This window comes from Crocodylus porosus, unplaced genomic scaffold (assembly GCF_001723895.1).
Source record: "Crocodylus porosus isolate Cpor-Errol unplaced genomic scaffold, CroPor_comp1, whole genome shotgun sequence".
Taxonomy (NCBI): Eukaryota; Metazoa; Chordata; order Crocodylia; family Crocodylidae; genus Crocodylus; species Crocodylus porosus.
The window spans coordinates 8,149,550-8,171,661 of NW_017728929.1; the positions used below are offsets into that span (position 1 = coordinate 8,149,550).

The 22,112-nt window shown below is 45.0% G+C and overlaps 1 long non-coding RNA gene across 1 annotated transcript; it reads right to left on the bottom strand.

The window, feature by feature from the left end:
- Positions 1-3,969: 3,969 nt before the first annotated feature.
- LOC109315391 lies at positions 3,970-5,598 on the bottom strand. The gene is made up of 3 exons (XR_002102496.1): positions 5,589-5,598; positions 5,266-5,274; positions 3,970-4,041 (listed from the first exon to the last, which is right to left on the bottom strand). It is a non-coding gene; the product is annotated as an uncharacterized LOC109315391 (long non-coding RNA).
- Positions 5,599-22,112: the final 16,514 nt, after the last annotated feature.

The following is a 22,112-nucleotide window of genomic DNA, read 5'->3' on the forward strand; positions in this document are numbered from 1 at the left end:
AATTCTAAAATTAACTACCCAACTTTCCCAAAAATATGCAAAGTTCACATTTAGGACAACTGACTAAAATGAACCTGGAATTTGCAGCCTGAGTTATTTGTGACATGGTGTTCCAAAATAAAAGTATAAACCTATAACAAAGGCAAAAAAAGAAAAGACCTTCTTAGATTTCACAGCCTCCTAGCTCCAAAAGAGCTTTAATTCATAGCAAACTTTACAAAACAAATTACCTCCTGGCTACAGAATGTGCCTGAGACGTTCCAGATGAAAAGCAACTTCTTGAGTAAGTTCAGGAAGGATGTCAAACTCAGGCTTGCATAACGGAAAGGTGGTTATAACTTAATTATGGAGTCTTTAGTATGGCTATATGCTATGCATGAATTGTCCAGCTTGAAGGGACAGCGGATATATAGGATGGGTTTGAATTAAAATGACTGTATTCTGAGAGCAAGGGAAAGGGAGGAGTAATTGCTGTTATATATATATGTGTGTGTGTGTGTGTGTGTGTGTGTGTACACACCCCTTGAAAGGGAAGTGTTTTAACCTCAAGAAAATTCAATTAAAAATATGATCCAACACCATCAGAGCTGAATCACTGAGTGGGAGGACTGCTCAACAAATGTCACATGAAATATTTTCCTGTCCGAGATCAGGGCTTGTTGAAATCATGTGGTGTTGCCGGATACGTTTGATTTGGGCCTGCTTTTCCATCGGAAAAAACAAACTCTTTCATTTGGGTTGGTCAAAATGAAACATTTCTTTTCAAGGCAGGTGAATCTTTGAATCTGCCTGGGCCACTAGAAGCCTCATGGGAACAGGGTAGCCAGGTCCTCTGGGACCATCTTGTCTTACTTCTGAGCCAGACCACATCTCAGGTTGAACAGTGATGCAAGGCCCCATTGAACATCTGTGATGGTCCCTGGCATCTCAGTCAGAGTGAGGAAGCCTGGTGACTCATGGGTAAGCTAGGGCAGCTGGGAAGGGGAGATTGTCATGATTTCAGTGTTTCCTCAGGATTCAGGAAAAAAACAAATGTCACAATACCAGAATTTCTCTTGCAACAGATGTCCTAATCTGTTTTGATCGGCTGTATGAAAGCCCTCAGAAGTTGGCCGATGGCAAGGTGGCATTGTCCTAAGGCAGTGACAGAGTCAATCGCTTCTCACACTAGTAAAACTATAAGAACGTGGCCAGCCCGAGAGCTTCTGTTACTGCTTCGCTGTTGAGCTTTGGCTTGGAGTCTCCCTGAGCTGCCACCTACCTGGCTTTGCTGCAGGCTGTAAGAAACAGGCCACATCTTCCTTCCATCCCTTTGCTCACCTGTATTAGAAGCAAATCTCTGATTACATAATTACTCATTAGTTTGCAGGTCACACACTGTATCACATACCACATGAGCCTGGTTCTCATTTCTACTAAGGTCCCCTAAAATTATTCAGGTGATATAGCCCAGCCCCCTGCTCAAAGCAGGACCAGCCCCAACTACATCATCCCAGATGAGGCTTTGTCCGGCCGGGTCTTAAACACCTCCAAGGATAGAGAATCCACCACCTCTCTGGGTAACCTGTTCCTCTGCTTCACCACCCTCCCTGTGAGAGAGCTTTTTCTTAATATACAACCTACACCTCCCTTACTGCAATTTGAGCCCATTGCTCCTTATTCTGTCATCTGCCACCACTGAGAACACTTCAGCTCCATCCTCTTTGATACCACCCTTCAGGGAGACAAAAGCTGCCATTAAATCCCCTCTCAGTCTTCCCTTCTCTAGACTAAATATTAAGGCTGTGTGAAGCTTTGGTCCCTGATTCGATTTGGCAGAGATTTGGCCTGATTCAGTGGCCGAATCTTCAAATCCGAGTCAAATCAGAGGACCCTTTAATCTCTCGTAATGGAATCGGAAACCTCTGAATCAATTCGGGAAGATTCAGCGATATGGACATAGACACAGCTTTAAATGTTTTTTCTATGTATCTCTAGGTACCAGACGGCTTGTGAATGCTGCGATGCTGGGACGCATGGAGCGTCCCACAGAAGCGCAGGGGGCTCCCCAGCGCGCTTGGCAGCAGACCCTCAAGTGGACCAGAAGCACTTCCAGTCCACTTCTGGGTCCACCAGGGAGTGCAGGGGGCCCCCCCTGTGACCTCCGGCTCAGCAACTGGTGCCTCCTGGGTTGGGGGTGGGACACCTGGGGTCCCCCTGCAGCTAACTGCTGAGCTGGGGGGCGGGCAGCGTGCTCCCCAGGAGACCCAGAAGTGAACTGGAAGTACTTCCAGTCCACTTCTAGGTTCGCTGCTGAGCACGTGGAGGCCCCCCACTCCCCTGCACTCCTGTGGGATGCTTCATCTACCCCAGTGTCGCAGCGATCACAAGCCACGCCTGGTACCTTGAGGTATATGGAAAAAACTTTTAAAGCTCTGTCTGTGTCTGAATCGTTGATTCTCTGAGTCAGCATCAAATCTTCAGATTTGGATTTGGCTGGATTGAATCAGGGACAGTAATCCAAATCAACAAATCGAATCACTGTCCCTGATTTGGGCCAAATCCAAATCGAATAGGGCCTGCTTCGCACACCCCTACTAAATAAGCCCTGTTCCCTCAGCCTCTCCTCATAAGCCACGTGCCCCAGCCTTCTAACCATTTTCATTGTCCTCTGCTGGACTTTTCTCATTTTTCCACATCCTTTCCATATTGGGACCTCAAAACTGGATGCAGTACTCCAGGTATGGCTTCACCAGTGCCAAATAGAGGGGAAGAATCACTTCCCCTGATGTGCTTGCAATGTTCCTACTAATGCAATGCACTACAGCATTAGCTTTCTTCACACTAAGGGCACACTATTGGCTCATATTTATCTTCTTGTCCACTGTAACCCCAGGTCCTTTTCTGCCCAGCAAGTCAGCCCCAGGCTGTACTGGTGCATGGGGTTGTTCCATCCTAAGTGCAGGACTTTGCACTTTTCCTTATTGAACCTCATGGGATTTCTTTGGTCTCTCTGAATCCTAGTCCTGCCCTTCAGTGTCTCTACTACTCCCCCCAGCTTGGTCTCATCTGCAAACTTGATGAGGGTGCACTCCATTCCCTCTTCCAGGTCACTGATGAAGATACTTAACAAAACCAGGCCCAGGACTGATGCCCTGAGGCACTCTACGTGATATGGGCTGCCAGCTAGACCTTGAGACATTGGTTATACTACTCTTTGAGCCTGATGATCCAGCCAAGTTTCTATCTACCTTACGGTCTATTCATGCAGCCCGCACTTCCTCAGCTTGCTTGCAAGAATGTTGTGGGAGATTGTATTAAAAGCCTTATTAAAGTCAAGGTATTTCACATCCACTGGTCCCCCCACATCCACAGAGCCAGTCATATCATAGAAGGCAATCACGGTGGTCAGCTTTCCCTTGGTGATTATAGTATATATAGTATGAATAGAGCATGTAGTGTTTGTACTTTAGACAATACAAGTATAGCAGAGAGGGAAAAGATATTGTTAAATAACGAAAATGCTTTGAACAGGGGATTTTTAATGAGCCTCCTGTTTTTTTTCAGGATGCTTGTGTTTGATTTGGGAACACAAATGGTTGTGCCTGGATATATTGTTGACCTGAGGTGTCTGCACTTGTTTTTCCATAGCAGCCTATAAATGTGAGGAGTCTGTTGCTTCCTGAATCCACTGTTCACCTGTTTTCTATATTGATATTGCTTGTCTGATGGAGTCTGCTGTTAAGGACTTACTCTGTCCCAAAACACTTTTCCTTGTAAGATTCCATTTTTTTCCCCTTTTAGACGGCAGTCTTGGAACTGTCCAGAATGAGACTAAGCTGCGAGACACATGGGAGAGATTTCATTGAGCAGTTGGTTCATTTGAAGGTTTTCTCAGCCTATCTACTGATGAGAAATGAGCATCTTGGGGTAGAAAGGTTGAATATAGGGGCAGATCTGGGGGGAGGGGGCAGGGTTGAACTGGTCACTTGACTTCAGGGCTCATTATCATCTATCTGATCCCTTCTAAAATCTTCATTCCACAAGTATTAATGACCTTCTCTTCCCTAGGTCCCTATAATATTGGTACAGCTTCTAATTTAATGTTAAGTGGAGAAAAATATGTTGTTTTATATGTGTTGATGCACTTCACTATGCGCACCCTGCTTTTCAAAATTCTACATCCGCCAATTGTTGAATATAAGTCTATAATAGTGGCAGTTATTTAAGGCCATTGTGTGATGCACAGACATGAATACTGCAGTATCTACAGTAGTGTTGAATTTGTCAGTGTATGTGTAGAAGCTAGGAAATCAGTAAACAAGTTCCTGGGGAGATAGTCAAGCATGCATTAGACAGGCCCAGCATTTCAAATGCAAGGAAATGTGTCCATTAGCCCAGCCCAGCCCCTACTGCAAAATGCAAAAAAGGATGAGGTCACAGGGTATTTTGAACCTTCAAAGGAAGACTGGATAGTTTCTATTGAGGGCAGGGAAATTCAGACATATTGCTTTGCCTCTTTCATCATGTGTGGGCTTTCTGGATAAAATCCTGGCTGCACTGAAGCTGGTAGCAATGCTTTTGCTGACTACAAAGGGGCCTACATTTCCCAAGGCAGAAACAGTAGGTTGGCACACAACTCCTGTTGGTGCCTTTGGAAAGGAAAATTGACTTAAGGCAAGATGCTGAGCCTGGATGACCTCCCTTACACACAACCAGATTTGTCCCCTCGGCAATTGCAGCAGAACACATCCAAGTGTTGTTCTGATCAGAAACAAATGTCTCTTCAATGGACCACCTCATGCTATAATATAATATTGCTTTATTTGCATGTGATGCAGGTTCTGACCTCACCAGGGGACACTGCTGTTCTTTGGTTTTCATATGGGCCAGATGGTGATCTCCTCACTCAAGCTCCCTTGCCTTCAGGGAGACTCCCTGTGGTGCAAGGTACCATTAGCATCACCATCTCCTCTGTCCTGGTTATTTTTATTTTCCTGTGACTGCATTCTCATCTTCTGAATGGATTTTGTGGCTAAACTAAGTCCTGTTCCCTCCCACCACGGATAGATACACCCCAGCTGACATTGGTGGGGTTCCACATAAACACAGACGTGCCCAAATGGAGCTCATTTTCCAATGCAGGGCCAAACAGGGGCATTATTCATCTAGGAAAAAAAAGTTAGTGTTGTCTGCTTAGCTCCATTAATTGGATGGGACAGGTGCCAGGAGTGCCAGCTGTATATTTGGAAGGTCCTGCAGGGGTTGCAGAGCAATGGACAATACCTTTGTTTACTGTGAATTGACAAATGAGAAATGAAATGGGAAAGCCACCCACTGCCGTACATATTGGCAGAATCCACTGGAACAAGCCCTGGGATTGATCTCTTTGGAACCATTTAGCTGGCTCCTGTTAGACCATGATGTGCCTTTCCAGATCCCATGGAAGTATTATGTTGCACTGGCTCTGGACCCGTCAGTGGAGCCTGTATTATGAGCCCCTAGGGTGCAATTAAAGCCATGGTGGGTGAGAACGAATTACCCAATCTTAAATGAGAAATGGGTGTCAGGGACAGAAACCACAAATGGGAGAAGCAGAGTGTGTGTACTGGCCTTAATGGAAAATGACACATGCTGGAAAATATTCCCACCCACATTTTTATAGCCTTCAAGTGAATTTTTTCTTTTGCATAAGATCCAGGATGAAGTAATATCATGCTGATCAGAGCCCAGTCTTATGATCTGATGATATGCACAAAAAGAACGGTGGCCAGTCATTTTTAACTGATACTATATTTGCAGGGTAGCCATGGGTTCGGTGCACTTGTTGCCCGGCATACCAAAACCACACATAAGGAGAATTAAATAGGCTCAGATCTTTTCAAAAGGTGCATGCTATTTTCTGGGAACTACGGTAACTTCCCCTTGAACATTACTGGCTGTCCTAGAGCTCTTGGCCCATCTAAAGTTTAGAAGCACATTGCCATGGCAACTAAAACATATTATTTTTTCCAGCTGTCAAAAATGTTGAATTAAAAAAAAATAGAAACCAAGAGAGGAAATTCTAAGAAAATGAAATAAGCTGGAGAAAAAGCAGGCAGCTCTCTTTCCCCCTGCCCTGGCTGCAATTTTCTCCTTCACAAACACTGGCTGGGGGCAGGCTGGGAACCTTACAGTGGCATTAGTGATATCTTGTCTACACAGGGAAGATGGCCAGGATAGCAACTGAGGAATAAAGTATCCTGCTAGAGCTATTCTGGAATACCTCCCTGTATGGACACTCTGTGCCGGAACAAGTCACTTGATCCCACAATAGGAGCATGGAAGTCATTTTATCCTAGAATAGGATATCCATCTGGAAGCTATTCTGGTCAGTTCACCTTTGTGTGGACAAGCCCATAGTTAACCTTGGATCTGGTTTTTTCCCCTGGATTTCTATCTTCTCCTGCACAGTTCAGTTGTGCTTTGGTTAAACAGACCTTCTCAAGATTTTTCCATAACTTTGACCTCCTTTGTCTTTATTTTCAATTGTTTTCCCCTCCCTTGTCTTGCTCGATCACAACTTCTTTCTTGGCTTGAAACTAATTTATTTTTCCTCTCTTGTGTGTGCTAGGTAGGGCTGTGCTGTATGTGTGGGATTTTTCTTTTGAGGACATTGCGGTGGCGGGGAAGAGGATGCAGCATTTGTGCAGTATTGGGCTGGCTCTGGATACACGGGTGTAAGGTTGGACTTTGGCTTGACATTGAAGTCTCTCCAACTCTCTACTTACAAGGAGGTGTGTATGCACCTCTTAACAATTTCTGAGTTTGGTTGGAAACAATACCAGCCCTGTACCAGGCTGTGCCGATGGAGAATTACCAATTGTCCCTTCAGTTTCTGTTTCCCTGGAGTGACTTCTGCCCTCTGTGGAACTGGGACGATGGTGTGAACTATGACAGAAACAAATGATTTCCATGCACATCTCATTAGCAGGAACCTGTCAGGTCTCTAGAAACATGGCTTGTCTGTTAGAGCATCCAAACTCAACCCTGACTAAAGGCTTTCAACTGAGGAAAGTCTTATACCACTGTGTGGATGCCTTTGGTAGTGTCTGTCATCATGAGGATTGGCCAAAGACTTCACCTTCTGAGACAGAGGCCTGAGGATGAGGGTAATGTATAGGCCCTTCACCTTCTCAAGCAAATGATTTGGGCACTGAAGATCTGTCATCAACAGCGCTCTCAGTTCTCTGTTATTCTGCACTGCTGTTTTCTTGCCACAGCCTCTGTTCCTTGTGGGGCGCTAACAAACGAAAATCCAAGTTCATGCCCACCTACAGAGTGAGAATAATTGTCTTGTCTCTTGTATGGAGGCTCCATAGCATGAAGCATTGCCCATCCATGCTTTCTGATGGAATTTGCCATAATATTTGCTGGTTTTAGTGAAGTTCCCAGACTTGGGTGATACCATCAGAATTCTCCCTTTCCAAAACAACGTTTATGTCTTGCCCTTTCGGGGTGCAGACACGCTCACACATTTACACTGGGGGCAACACCATATAGACCTCCACCAGTGTAAGTCACTCCACTCTGTGGTGAAGGTACATGTAAGAAAGTCAGCAGTAAACAGACACGGATAAGGGTGGAGTGTCCATAGCTCCTGCCATTTTCATCCTTGTGGAGGTTTCCTGATGAGGCTCTACAATCACTAATATTGGACCGCTTCTTTGGAGAGCAGATCATCTGTCCAATCTATGCACAGTGTAAACGTATTTTGCATCTGTACACTACACCATAGAGAAATGCTTGAAATTGTGAAGCTGAAAGGGTCCACATCTGATGTGAAGGCAGTAGCATCCGTACTGGGGTCTGCCTTATGGTTTTTGAACAGATGGGATTGTCAGGACTCGGCAAGATGCTGTCCAACCCCATCCACCCCAGTGGATCCTATGTCAAGCTTCTCTCATTTTAATTTGGCTCACTCTTCAGTCTGTCGCTTTGAGCAGAACATAACTGCTGCTCCTGCCTCTTGTGCAAGGCCTTCACCAGCAGCGCCGTAATGCATATTGCAAGCCGGTGAAAGATCCTTGACCCTTATCCACCTGCCAGTGAGATAAAACCAAGGGTGGAAAGTTGTGTTGATAAAACAGAAGAGCTAATCTTTGCTTTGCAAAACCAGATAGGTATGTAAAAGGAATGAAGCACCTCTGATAGGCCTGGGGGCGTGTGAGGAAATGCTGGAATCGGCAAATGGCCTCTGGGATGTCTGTGCTTGGTTGCAGTGTGATGGGAGAGGTCACTCATTTTATGGAGAAATGGATCTCCAGTCCACGTTCCTTCGGGGTGAGGGAGAGTGAACTGTTAGCATGACATGGTGGAAATGCTGGATTGCAAAGGTGAAGTTAAATCAATGCTTTCTGACATTTAATGTCACTTAAGCTAACCTAGGCAGATGTTGATATCCAGAGGAAATAGGCCTACTGTGCATGAGACCGAGTCACAAAACTTACATTTAATGAAGTTACCTTCTCTTCTAAATAGTAGCAGATACCTAGGGCTTTATAGGTCAGGGAGGAATCACTGGCAATGTGTTTAGACTCATTTTAAATGTGACTTGTTTTAAATGTGTGCATACATACACGCATGCACACACAAACACAAACGGGAGATTTTACCACACCTTCAACTCTCCTATGAAAAATGAACTTTCATTTCTACCTAGGAGAACTTTTACAAACTTTTCTCCTATGCCTGAAGAAGGGTGCTTGTGCCCAAAAGCTTGCAAATAACAATTTATTTTTTTTATTTTTTTTTTTTTTGCAAAAATCTAATTGGTCTAATAAAAGATCTCTCTCTCCCACAAGTTCTGATTCCTTTTGCCTGTAGACCAATATGGCTACAACCTGGATACCACACACACACCCACACACCCCAGCATGCAGGGCAATCCCTACTTTCTGGAATCTAAGTACAGCATTAATGAGTGCTTTATATGTACACATGCATACCCCTGTACACCTGGAACAGAGATGGTCAAAACATCATGCAGGGCAGTCCTCACTTCCAGGTCTTCAGCTACCATGTGAAAACCCTGCCTCCACTGCTTTCTCTCATTAGAGTTTACAGGGTTCTGGCCCAGGACCAGGACTCATGGGTCCTATGATAATACAAATAATAGAGAACAAATTCTCCTGCTGCTCCCAGAGCTCTTTCTCTCCCAAAGCTGTCTCTGCACAAAAATCTTGCATAACCCAAAAGTAACAACACTCTCAGTTGTCCAAACCTGCTCACATTCCAGGGAAAAAGAAGCTGGAAGATTATATGTAACAGCACCATCTACTGACGCCTGCATTTCAAATTTGGAGTCATAACTCCTCGTCCTCTCTCACAAAGGAAAGCTTTTAAACATTTTCCTTTGGAGGTGAAGCTTCCCATTCCCTGTTTCACAGCAGAACTTCTATTTTTTGGAAAGTCTAAGGAAAATCCTTTTGAATTTAAGGATGAAGAGGTCTGCTTTGGAGCTAACCTTTTCCTGTCTTTATGAGAGACCCCTGAGAGGGAGGTTTCAGGCAATGGCTCATCTACTTTCCTCATGTTTCTTTGTTATTGCAAGGTTCACCTTTGCCATCCACATGTGTATAGGGTTTATGCGGTGGTGACATGAAAGAGAATCATGGAGATATTGGGCTGGACAGGACCTCCAGAAGACATCTAGTCCACCTCCCTGCCTGAGGCAGGATCATCCCAATCCAAACCATCCTATACAATCCATAATCTAAACTCTATATCAGACTAGCATCAGCCCTGACGCAACACAGACCTGACACAGGTAATGCAGGGGAACCACAGCAGACAATGTCCTGCTTCTTTGAAATGTTTTCTGTGGACAGGATCTTTTATAATGGCCGGGCTTATGCAGATCACACTCAATTTACAGGGTCAGGCTTGATTTTATTACTAAACAAACAAAATCACTATACTGGGTGCACCAGGGAGCACCCACTCACACTCATGTGGAAGTGGGGAGGGGTCGCCGGGATCAGGCGGGTCTGGTGTCCTTCCCTCCGGCTGATCAGGCCGAAGGTCGCTCCGTGTCAGTCGGCGTGAGGTACGTTCCGTTCCGTCGGGCGCGCAAAGACCCCAAAGTTCACAGCGCGATGATTTTTATACTCTCTGTGATGCGGGGCGGTCTAATTACATGCGGCGCTTTCTCATTTGCCCGGGGCGGTGACCGTCACATTATTGACAAGCCCTGGACTTCCGCTTGAGAGACCCCGTGCGGAAAATTCCAGCCGCATGGTGCTTCCACGCTGCAGCCCCAGAGTCTCCCATCCACCCAGCACCTGCCACACAAACACTAAACACATGCGAGCATGGCCACCCATAGCACTTAGCAAGTGCAAAATAATTACAACATTTTCAATATATGCTCAAGAGATCCTGAGTAGAGGGCCATGCTCCCTGCTACAGAGGAAGGCACCCCCCTGCCTTCCTCCCAGTCCATACCAACCTGACCGTGGGGTAAAATTCCTTCCTGATCCTATATATGGTGATCAGCCTGACCCTGAGTGGAGAGGCAAGACCCTCCGGCTTTTCTCCCTGCAGGAGAATTGGCACATCCCAGTCCCATTCCCCAGCCTTGGCTGTAGCCAACATTCAATGCGTCTGAGGAAGGCTTAAATATACCCTGACACATGTAGCAGAAAAGGGTGAGGGGGCAAAGACAACCAGTAGAGCTCAGAAGCATGGGAAATGCCCCTAGCAGACCACAGGCATAACTATGCCTGGATCATCTCCAACCAGTGGCTGTCCAACCTCTTCTTGAACGCCTCCAGTGATGGAGAGTCCACAGCTTCCTTAGACAGTTTATTCCACTGCCTCTCTGCTCTCACAGTGAAGAATCACAGATATCCAATCTAAGCTTACTTTGCTGCAACTTCTAGCCATTGCTTTGCATCCTCCTCCCTACAGCAAAAAAGAGAAGGTGCTTTTCCTCATCTTTATGGTAATCCTTCAAGTATTTGAAGAGTGTTATCATGTCTCCTCTTAAGCACCTTTTCTGCAAGCTGAACATGGCTGGCTCCTTCAGCCTCTTCTCATACGACTTGCTTTCCAAGAACTTAATTATCTTTGTTGCTTGCCTCTGGATCCTAACTTCTCCATGTCCTTTTTAGAATGTGGAGCCCAGAATTGCATACCATGCTCCAGATAAGGCCTAACCAGTGCTGAGTAAGAGGCACTATCACCTCCTATGTCTTGTATCTAATGCTTCTACTGATGTTCCCAAAACCACATTCACCTTTTGTGTGGCTCATCATACTGCAGACTCATATTGAGTCTGTGATCTACCAAGACTCCCAAGTTCTTTTACCTAGTGCTGCTGTCCAGCCAAACATTACCAGTTTTATATTTGTGTTTTTGATTATTCCTCCCAAGGTGCAGCACCTGCATTTGTCCATGCTGAACTTCATCCTGTTAGCTGTAGACCAGCTTTCCAATCTGTGGAGATCCTCCTGAATTGCATTTGTATCCTCTAACACACTCACAACCCTTCCCAGGTTTGTGTTTTCTGCAAACTTGCTCACAAAGCTTTCTATGCCAGCATTCAAATCATTAATAAACATGTTGAATAACACCATGCCCTGGACAGACCCCTGTGGGAATCCACTCAAAACCTTCTGCCATTCTGATATGGACCCATTAAAAATTACCTATTGCTTGAGGCTATTGAGCCAGTTACCTACCCACCTTATAGTAGTTTTATGTAGCCTGCATTTTCCATTTTGTTTATGAGGTCATGTAGGACCTTGTCAAAAGCCTTCCTGAAGTCCAGATGCACTATATCCACAGCCTTCCCTTCATCCACCCAAGTAGTTATTTTGTCAAAGGAGGAGACCAAGTTTGTTTGATGTGATTTGTTTTCATAAATCTGGGCTGGCTCCTTGTGATCAGCTTTTCCTCTTCCAGATGCTTATAAATTACTGTCCATAGGATATGCTCCAGTAATTTCCCAGATATTGAGATGAGGCTAACCCATTTGTAGTTCCCTGGGTTCTCCTTTTGGCCTTTTTTTTTTAAAAAGGGGCACTATGTTGGCCCTTTTCCAGTCATTTGGTACCTAGCCTGTCTCCTATGACTTCATAAAGATCACCAAGGGTTGAGATCTCTGCTAGTTCCTCTTCTGGGAAGAAGTTAATTCAGCCCTGCTGACATTAATTAATTCGGTCCCAACACAAGCTCTCTGACCATCTCTTTTGTTATCTCCTCTATCAGCTTGCCCTCTTCCATATTCAGATAATCCTCATTACTTTTTGGCCGTAGCTTAATTTTTTTGTGAAGACTGAGGCAAAGCAGCTGTCTTTGCGTGTTCGGTTAGGAGTTCCCCCTGGCTTGTTAACAGTGGACCCGCAGCTTCCTTGGTCCTTCTTTTCTGGTCAGCATACTTAAAAAACCTCTTCTTGTCCTAAACCTCCTTTGCTGCCTGCAGCTTGTTCTTTATCTTTGCCTTTCTGATCTTGTCCGTGCAGGTTCTTGCTATTTCCCAGTACGTGTCCTTGGTGACCTGCCTGTGCTTCCACTACCTGTATGCTTTCCTTTTGTATTTGAGGCATTTTAGAAGCTCCTTGTGCAGACACACTGGTCTTTTGCCATTCTTCTTGTGCATCCATCATGTCAGGACAGTTTCTTGTTGGGATTCCAATACTGTGCCCTCCTGAGTGCTTTTATACTTCAGTCTGTCCTCCCATAGCACCATGCCTATTAGCTTCTTGAGTCAGAGGAAATCTGCCTTTTTGAAACCTAGCATCCTCATTCTGATGACCTTGTGCTTTCCCTGTCTCAGGATCTGCAATTCTATCGTATCATGAGCACTTCCTCCCAAGTTACCCAACACCTTCGCATCTGCCACCTGTCCTCCATGTTGGTCAGGACAAGCTCCAAGATAGATGATCCACTAGTCGTACCTTCCACTTTCTGGAACCGAAAGGTGTCCTCCACACAAGTTATGAACTGGCTTGACATTTTATGTTTGGCTGCATTGCTCTTCTAATAGATGTCCAGAAAATGTAAATCTCCCATCAGTCCCATCCCATAGCTTTTGGATAGATTTGTCTGGATGCTTGAAGTGTGCCTCCTTTACCTCCACATCCTGATTAAGTGGCCTATAATAAATCCCCATCATTATACTGGGCTGCATCTTTCACATTTCATTGTTACCCAAATGCATTCTACTTTTCTATCTCTTTCTCCTGAACCAGGGAAGCGTACGTATGTTTTACACACAGGGCAATGCTACCATCTTTTTCTCAACCCTGTCCTTCTGAAACTGAGGGTAACCCTCCATGTTGACATTCCAGTCATAAGAGCTGTCCCACCAGGTCTCAGTGATGACAGTCAGATCATAGTTTGTTTCATAAGCTGCAGCTTCCAGCTCATCTTGTTTATTCTCCATACTTCTTGCATTTGTATAAATGCATCAAATGTATTTTGCATTTTGACCTCCTTGCTTCCCTTTTGCATCACTTGTTGCCATCCTGTAGCTCTCTGGCCCTCTCCCAGAGTGGAATTGCTTCTTTAAGTCTTTTCATCTCTGGACCGTGTGCTCTGTTGGTAGACGGTTTTGATCAGCATCCCCCCTGGAACCTAATTTAAAGACCTCTTTACTAGGTTAGCCAGATGATGCTTAAAGATGCTGTTCCCCCTTGTCATCAGATGGATCCCATCTCTTGAGCAGTCCTCCTCCCAAGAACACCTATGTGTTATCGAAGAAGTTGAAGTCTTCATGTTGACACCACTGTCTCAGCCATGCATTCACTTCCATGATGCAGCGGTCTGTGCCTGGACCCTTGCCTCCCACAGGAAGAATCAATGAGAACACCACTTGTGCTCCAGGCTTCTTAAACCTCTTGCCAAAAGCCTCATAGTCACCTCTGATCTGCTCATTGACATTCCTGGTAGTCTCATGGGTCTCTGCATGAACAAGCAGGAAGGGTTAGTGGTCTGAAGGATGGATGAGCTTTGGCAGTCTCTCTGTGATGTCCTGAATTCAGGCTCCAGGCAGACAGCACACCCCCTGGGCCCCCAAATCTGAATGACAAATTGGTGCCTCTGTCCCTTGCAGAAGGGAGTCATCAGCCATTGCCACTCTTCTCCTCCTTGAGGCAGTGGTCCTGGAGGCCCTGTCCTTGGGGCTTTGCACTACCTATTCTTTAGGCTGCTGCCTCCTCTGCTTCATGCCTACAGATGTCCTCTCCTCTGCTTCTTCCTCAGCAGTTCCACCACAGAGCGCTTGCAAGCAGCTGCTGACTTCAATCTGCTGCTCTTCAATTCTGGGACCCTTCTTCTCTGAGTAGTCACATGCTGCCACTTCTCATTGCCCTTTGGCCCCTCCAGTACCAGCCTCTTGTAACTCTTGTCCAAGTAACCCTCCTGGTTCCCAATGCAATGCCCATGTTCCAATCTTTGAATCTTCTCCAGGGCAGATACCAGCTTACACTTGGTGCAGATGAAGTGTTCTTGCCCCTCAGGGGGAAACACAAACATGGTAGATCTCATGCAGGTCGCAACAGCTGTCCCACACTCCACGTGTGCCTCCTTCGATCCCTGCAGAACCCCTCTGCTGTAAAGAGGAAAAAAAATGTTGGGAGAGAGGAGGAAAAAAGCTAGCTCACAACAGCCTGCATGCCGAACACCTGCATCGAGGCGCTTGCACATGCATGCACACACCATATACACATACACATGCTCCCAGGTGCCCTCCTACAGCAAACTCCTCTCTGTTTGCTGCCCCTGCTCACTGCTCACACAATATGTTGGGGGCTGCCTTTTTCTAAGTGTGTCTAGCCTAGCTCCACCCCTCCATTACCTTAACCAGCCCCAGCCAGAGCAAGACCTGTCCCTCCAGAAGGAAGGAGAAAAGCAAAGAATAGAGGGAGAGGAGAGAGAGTAAACACACACCACAGGGGAGGGGGGAACCCCCCAAACGCAGGACAGTCCCACACTTGAGCTGCTTATCCTAGAGCAGCAGCTCTCTGGTTACTGCTTAGCATGTGTGGTGATTACACTGTAAAAATCCAGCTCAACTAGCCTGGTAAATGCAGTGGACTGGATTTCCCAGGGCTCAGTTGAGAGTGAACTGGCTACAGATGAGGTTTCCTTTTTTTACCTTTGACAGAGTTGGGACAGATCTCTGATCCCAGCTCCTGGGAAAAATGAAATGGTAGATGAAGAGTCTTATGGGGCTGTGATTCCTAAACATTTTATTGACAGGTAGACATATTTTTATTCCTCAGCAAATGCTTGTTCACCTAGACATAGCTTTCTGTGTTCATCTTTTGAACAAAAATTCCCCCAGGCACTATTTTTGGCATTCATTTTGTTTGTAAATCAGAAATTATCCAACATTTTTTTTTAATTCTCTTGTGTTCATTTTTTAAAAACTTTTCAAGGAAAAAACCTGAACATTTTTCAAGCAGCTGTTTGTTTGTTCATTTTTTCAGGTGGAAGAGCATCTTTTAAGATAGATTCAAACAGGCCAGAAGTCAGTTCCAGGGCAAAAATTCAAACTAGAAATTCAAAGTTTAGCAGTGCTGTTAATTAATCATGGAAAGAAGACTTTCCATCTCTTGAAGCAGAGCCTGAGCCCAGATCACAACTCAAGATCTTACATGCTTAAACTAGGATTTAGGAGCTTAAGTCCCAAACTGTGATCCTGAACACCTCTGTTTTATACAATGAGTTTAATACATAACAAGCTTTGCAGTCAGGAATGGGATAGCAGACTCATGCCTCTCCCAGGTGAGTACCCTAGAGTGCCTTTCTCTGACCCAATGAATCTTTCATTCTCTTAGGTAAAATGGAGCAACAGAAAGCATGGAAATTGTTCCTTCCAGCCCTCACCTCTGGTTTGGAGCCCTGTCTGAACTGCCTTGTGCAGAAGAAGAAATTAAACCCTTGTCTCCATATCCTGGGGGAATTCCCCTAACTACTGGGGATTGGGATAAATGTAGGGAGACTTCATTATGGACAGAAACTTAGCAGTAATCTCTTCTCTTCCTTTGAAAGAAAGGACCATGGTGCCTACCTTCAAAAGAGGGTTGTGGGCCAAGAATTCAAAATGGAGTCAGGAGTCAGGATTTAATACACTGGAATTAATGGGTTTCCACTGGTGTAGAAATGGGGTAAAGGGCTGATGAATCAGATGGAGGATTCTTTTTCCCTAAATGCACTGTAGCATCATTGTTGCCTGATGCTGAAACATTGCTATTTTAGGCTAGACGGCTATATGAGTCTGGCTCAGTAAATAGTTAGCCAGCAAATAATTCTGTAGTATCTGGTTGCAGAATCTATTAACCAGCTATGAGGCCACTGAGACGAGACTATTTTGGTTCGCAGGACCCTGCCTCAAGAAACTGGATGTTGTTTGGTGATCTAAGTTGTGTGTAATATTATAAACTATATAAATAACACTTGTCTGCTTTCCAAAGGGGGTGTGGGAGGGGCAGGGTAATTGCTGTTTGCACAGTGCTTTACAGAGATATACAACTTTATATGAGCTCGGTATGAGAGATGGGCTGAGGGTCTGAATTTGGATCATGCTCAGATTCAGGTGCCAAACCTTAGCTAGGCTACTGATTTGGCTTTGGTTGTGTAGAAACCCCATGAGACCTTTGTCCCTGGCCTGCCTGTTGTCTGTCTATATGGGATGATAATTGTACCAGATACCTGTGATTCACATATGGTGGTCTCCAGCCCACCTAACTTGTCCAGAGTGGTGGGTTAGAGAGAGCTGACTGGCCACGCGGCTCTGCCCTCTGCTTGTTTCTAGCTGCTATGCTGCATTAAAAGAAACCAAAATATACTACATTTTTTCCCACTAGCATTTTTCCATGTAAGCAACGGCTGGAGGGGAAACAGATGTTATGTAACCACAGATGGGAGAGGCGGAGGCTGTACTTTCCCCAATCGGAGGAGAGGTGGTTCCTGAGACAGTCTTTCTCTTACAGTTTGGCCCATGCTTTGAGAGAGGAGTTTGAGAGTCCTTGCCATGCATTTGCATTTTCACAAACCTGTGTTTTGCATATTGGCTTCTATTCCATTGCAGAGAACACAATACACCAGCAGACTCTCCCTATCCCTGAAGAAGGGTGTTTGTGCCCAAAAGCTTGCAAAGAACAATTTTTCCAACTATTTAGCTCATCTAATAAAAAAATATCGCATTTACCCAAAGAGCCTTGCCTGCCTAGGCCGCAAAGGGAGTCATCTGACGGAGATGCAGCGCGCACAAACCCCTGGATTAGAGCAGGCGCTGCTCTGAAGATCTGAAGTGTGGTTTGGATTGGGAGCCCTCACTTCCCTTCCCCCCGAGCACAGGGTAGCGCGGGTGAATGAACTCATGTGCTTGGAGTCTGGAGTGTACATTCTGTCCACATTCTTGAGCCTGGGACGGGAATGTCAGATCCTGTCCTGACGCCAAAGACTGCATTCCTTCAAGATGCTGCTCCCAAGAATGCTGGCCGGAATCTTTTTTAGGGAGACTGCAAGGGCTGTCACCTGATTTTGGGGGGAGGGAGGAGACCTCAGGGGAGCTCTTTTAACAGAATTGTGCTTTCTTCCCAAGGCTGACAAGGAAAAGCCAGGGGTGGAGTATGTGTGTGTGTGTGTGTATTTACCAACCTTTACTCCCTAGCGAGGGTGAATCGCTGGAATTCTCTCCTCCAGTAGATCACCCCTTCCTCCGCGCCCCTCCACACCCCAAGGATGTGCCGTCTGAATCTTGGAATTCTCTCATCCATCTCTCTGACAGCATTGCATACTTGAAAATGGAAATCAAACATTAGTCCAGCAAATGAAAGCCCTGAGCACCAAGAAGATAAAGTCAGTGGAGAAAGGGAAAACGAATAACGGGAAAAATGTGGAAGAGTGAGAAGAAGGGATTTCAGGGCCACAAGGTATTAGATCATCCCAAGACACCGGCAACAGAAAATTGCTCTATTTTTTTTTCTTTTAGATCAGGGGTTGTAAACTGGGGGTATGTGTACCCCGGGAGTATTTGGAAAGGCCCCAGGGGGTACACAGTGGCGGCACGGAGAAACGGGGGTACTTGGGAAGTGCTGCCACCGCTTCACGTTAAGCCATCAGGGGACCCCCACCCCGCTCTATGTCCAAAAGGGGGTACTCACAAGAAGGGGTACTGTCCTTAAAAAAGGTTGAAACCCCGTTTTAGATTATAAGGTTTTAAAGAGCCCATTCATTTGTCAATATTTTAATTGTGTACTCGGACTCCTGTCGTACAGCAGGGCTGCCCAGTACTTGGCATTGTACAAACGAGTAATAAAAAGATAGTCTTGGGGTCCAGAAGCTTTCCCCTGTAAGCATGTGGGACAAGAGACAGCAGATTCATTCCCAGCTGCAGAACGTGGCCTGTTTTGTTAGAATCAATAGGCAGGGTCATTAGAGCAGACACTATTTTCAGATGATGGGTCTAATCTTTTTTCAGATGTTATAAAGGCTGTCAGGGTAGGCCTAATAAGGATTATTGGTCAGGGAGCTGGAAAGCAGAGTAGTCTTGGCATGTAAAACATGAACAAGAAAATATCTAAGCCCCTATTTCCAGGAACTGGCAAGACACCAGGACAAGTTGGTGCTTAACTTCGTGTAGTGTGATAGTCCAATCCATGCTGATACTTTAAAGCAATTTGTTGTTTACTATATATCTTTAGGGCATGATTGTTGGATTGATTAGATAAGCAGCTCGCAAACATTTTATAGCATGAATTATATCTTAGTGGAGAACCTCTTTTGTTCAGGATCGTGCCTCCCACACCTCTCCCCCCGTTATTCATATATGGACTAGTGTAAGTTTTCCTACATGGAAAAGCAATGTCAGAGGAGCATTTGATATATTAGGAACTTCGTGTAATCCAAATGCACCTGGAAACTAGGGGAAGAATTAGCACCATATAGATAAGCAGCTATTTGGAAATGAAGAGCATGGGCTTTATACACCATTGGGGAAGCACCGGTCAAGATGGCAGCATGTTTGTTAAGCACACCAATATCCCTGCAAGCAACTCCTCCATCCTCCTGTGATCTTAAGAAGTTTCTTTATCAATAGAGATAGCTTTACTGTCTTCAGCCAAGTTTTCTCGTCTCAAAACTATGTATGGAGACCTTGGAATTGCATTTTTAATTGATGCATTGGTTGTTTGAAATCACGTAGTCAGCACTACCTGTGAACACATTTTGGTATGCAGGTGAACCACTCCTTCCGAAGTTTGCAATTCATCATTCTCTGTGGGTGAACTCTGTCCCATGTAGAAAGGCACCAGAAGGCCTAGATAGCATGAGCTTATGCCTTCAGAGCAAAGTTAAATACTGTAGATACAATCATGGTTTGAAAGTGCATCTTATCCCCCAAAATCAACCGTCCAAAATTGGGAGGGTTTGTCTTAAGCAGGGAAGCTGATTTGTCTCTGCTGCAACAGAAGCAGGGTGGAATAGAGCTGTGACTCATGGCTACCAAGATAGCTGCCACTTCTCCCTGGGGAAGCAAATAGCAGGGAAGGACTTCAGTGTTAAGCCTCTCACAGCCACTGGTAAGTCCGTAGCCTTTGGCTGAAGAGCTACTGAGCTGGCTGAGGGTGAGCGAGCTGCTGCATGTAATCTGTAGTATCTTGATGAGACTTGTGGTGTGGAAACAACACATTATTTACAGGAACTTATATAAAGGACTATTTACAGTAAAAAAAGTAACAGTCTTACTACAGCCCTTTTAAGGGCCTGGGGCCTAGTTTTGTTGCTGTTTTGCCACACCAGAAAGTTCATCTCCTGGAATGCCCCATGGCCTGGACACACTGTGTTTCGAGGAGGACTTCCAGCTGGAACTATAACCCCCTACCCACACACACACACCCCATTCTGCCTTCCAAACCCAAGATATGTATTTTATATGGGGGTGGAGAGGAGTGGAGAGGTCTGCGAGAAATTATAGTAATGTCTTTTATTGCACCAATTTGTACATTTGGAAGAGATATGGGACAAACTCTTGGGTTTCAGGCATTCTTCATCAGGCCTGAAGGAAGCAGTCAAGAGTCTAAGCTCAGTACAGTTGCTGTAGTTCAACTTAATTATATTAATGAATTTGACCACTTGAATGGTTTTAGAGTCTAAAACGTATGCACCTCTGAGGGGTATACACCTGTGTGTATCTAGATCAATTTTAAATTGTTTTAATAACCTGAGTGTAACATTTCTCAAATAAGAGAAGCCTGTTGCTTCTTCAAGATAGACTAGAAGCAGTCTGGACCCAAAGCAATGCTTGTTATAGCAGAAGATTCCCCATCGCTTTTGTTACTTCTAAAACACAAATTACTGGAATCTGAGATTCTACAGAGATTAGATGGAATGAGCTTATAAAATATATGTGGCCCATGTGGGCACAGGTTTAGCAGATGAGTGTCCATGGAGGAAAGGATGGCTTTCCTGTATAAAATTGAGGCTATGCCATTTCGTGCTTATCTGAAGTTCTAATATGATCACCAAGTATATTAATTACAACACAGACTGGAATACAAGGTACTGGGACACTCTGGAATTCACCTGAATATGGTGAAAGAAATCACTTCTAGGATCCAGAGCTCTATAGAAAACCTTCCAAAAAACCAGTGGCGATACACATCTCCATTAGGATCTGAATACAAGGAGATAAGAGAGTGCAAGGAAATAATAAAACATCGGTCAGCAGAAAAAGCAGTGAACTCAGGACACAAGTGACAATTTTTATAGGCATGCAAATAAAAGAGAATTGTAAGGAGGTATTCCAAGGGAGCTAGTCAGGTAGCTCTGCAGATGCCTATAGGGAACACCTAAGTGTGAGAAACAGCATGAGAGAAGCCATAAAGGGACTTGTGTGAAAATGGGCAGTGGAGATTGGCCTCATGGACCAGTCAAAGTCAGCATCTCAATACTGAATGAGAGATGATGGGGAAAGGTTGTGAAGTGCTTTTAAATCAAGGACAAGCAGTTTATGTTTGATGAGTCAGAAAAGAAGGAGTCAGTGAAGGGAGGAAGAGGGAAAGAGAGATACCAGCAAAGGGAGAGAAAAATCATCTTGCAGCAGAAATCTGGGTAGATATAAGCAGGGTCAGACTGCATTTCTCCATGTCAGAGAGAAGGATGTTGTGGTAATTGAGATACAAAATGAATGGACCCTGGATCAAAGTTTTAGCTGGGTGGATGGACAGGAAAGACCATATCTTAGAGAATTTATGCAGAAATTTTCTGCAAAATAGCTCAGATATGGGGACTAGAGAAAGGTCTGTGTTGCAGCTGACTCAGTTACTGGCAGGAGTGATGGGCAGCATGGTGAGGCTGTCAACACTGAATGAGAAAAGAGACAGCAGAAAGAGTTTGGGAGGGGAAATTAAGAGCTCTCTCTTAGCTCCTTGGAGCTTGGAGGTGACAGCTCATTCAGTGGATGCAGTGGGGAAGAAAGTAGGAAGGTGGAGAGGAGGGTGGGATTTGAGAGCTGCAGCACTCAATGAAAGCCCCTGGTGTAAAACCACAAGGAGAATTTCATTTAAAAAGAGATGGGATCTCAAGAGGACAGAGATAGAAATGTTCCCTGTGGGGCAATAGTCCTCAATTCTGTGGCTCCTACCACATACCAGCTTACCAGCCGTGCATTGCCTGGTCTTTACCCAGCCAGGAGATATTGAACAAACTCATTCCCTTCTTGCCACATACACTTCCTTGGAAAACCCTGCCAGAGTCGCTAACAAATAAGAGCAACGAATGAATGCCTCATCATGCTCCGCTTGCCTTTGCCCTTTTATATTTCAGGGAAATAATTCTTCTGTGGTTTTTTTCCCCCTCACCTCTCAGGACATAGGAACAAAGGCATAACTCAGCCATAAGCTCATCTGTTAAGAGACTTTTTGTTCTCAGAGCTGATTGTCTTGTTTCCCTCAGGATAGATGTATACTGACCATTTAAACTAAATGAACTTTAGGCTTAATGCTAGACTCACTTGGCACGTCTACTCAAAACGCTTACTGCACATTAGCCTAATAACACTGCATGGTAGCACATCACAGCACAAACCATGCTAATAGCCTACTGAGCACTGGGCATGTTTACACATGCATTTTCGCTGG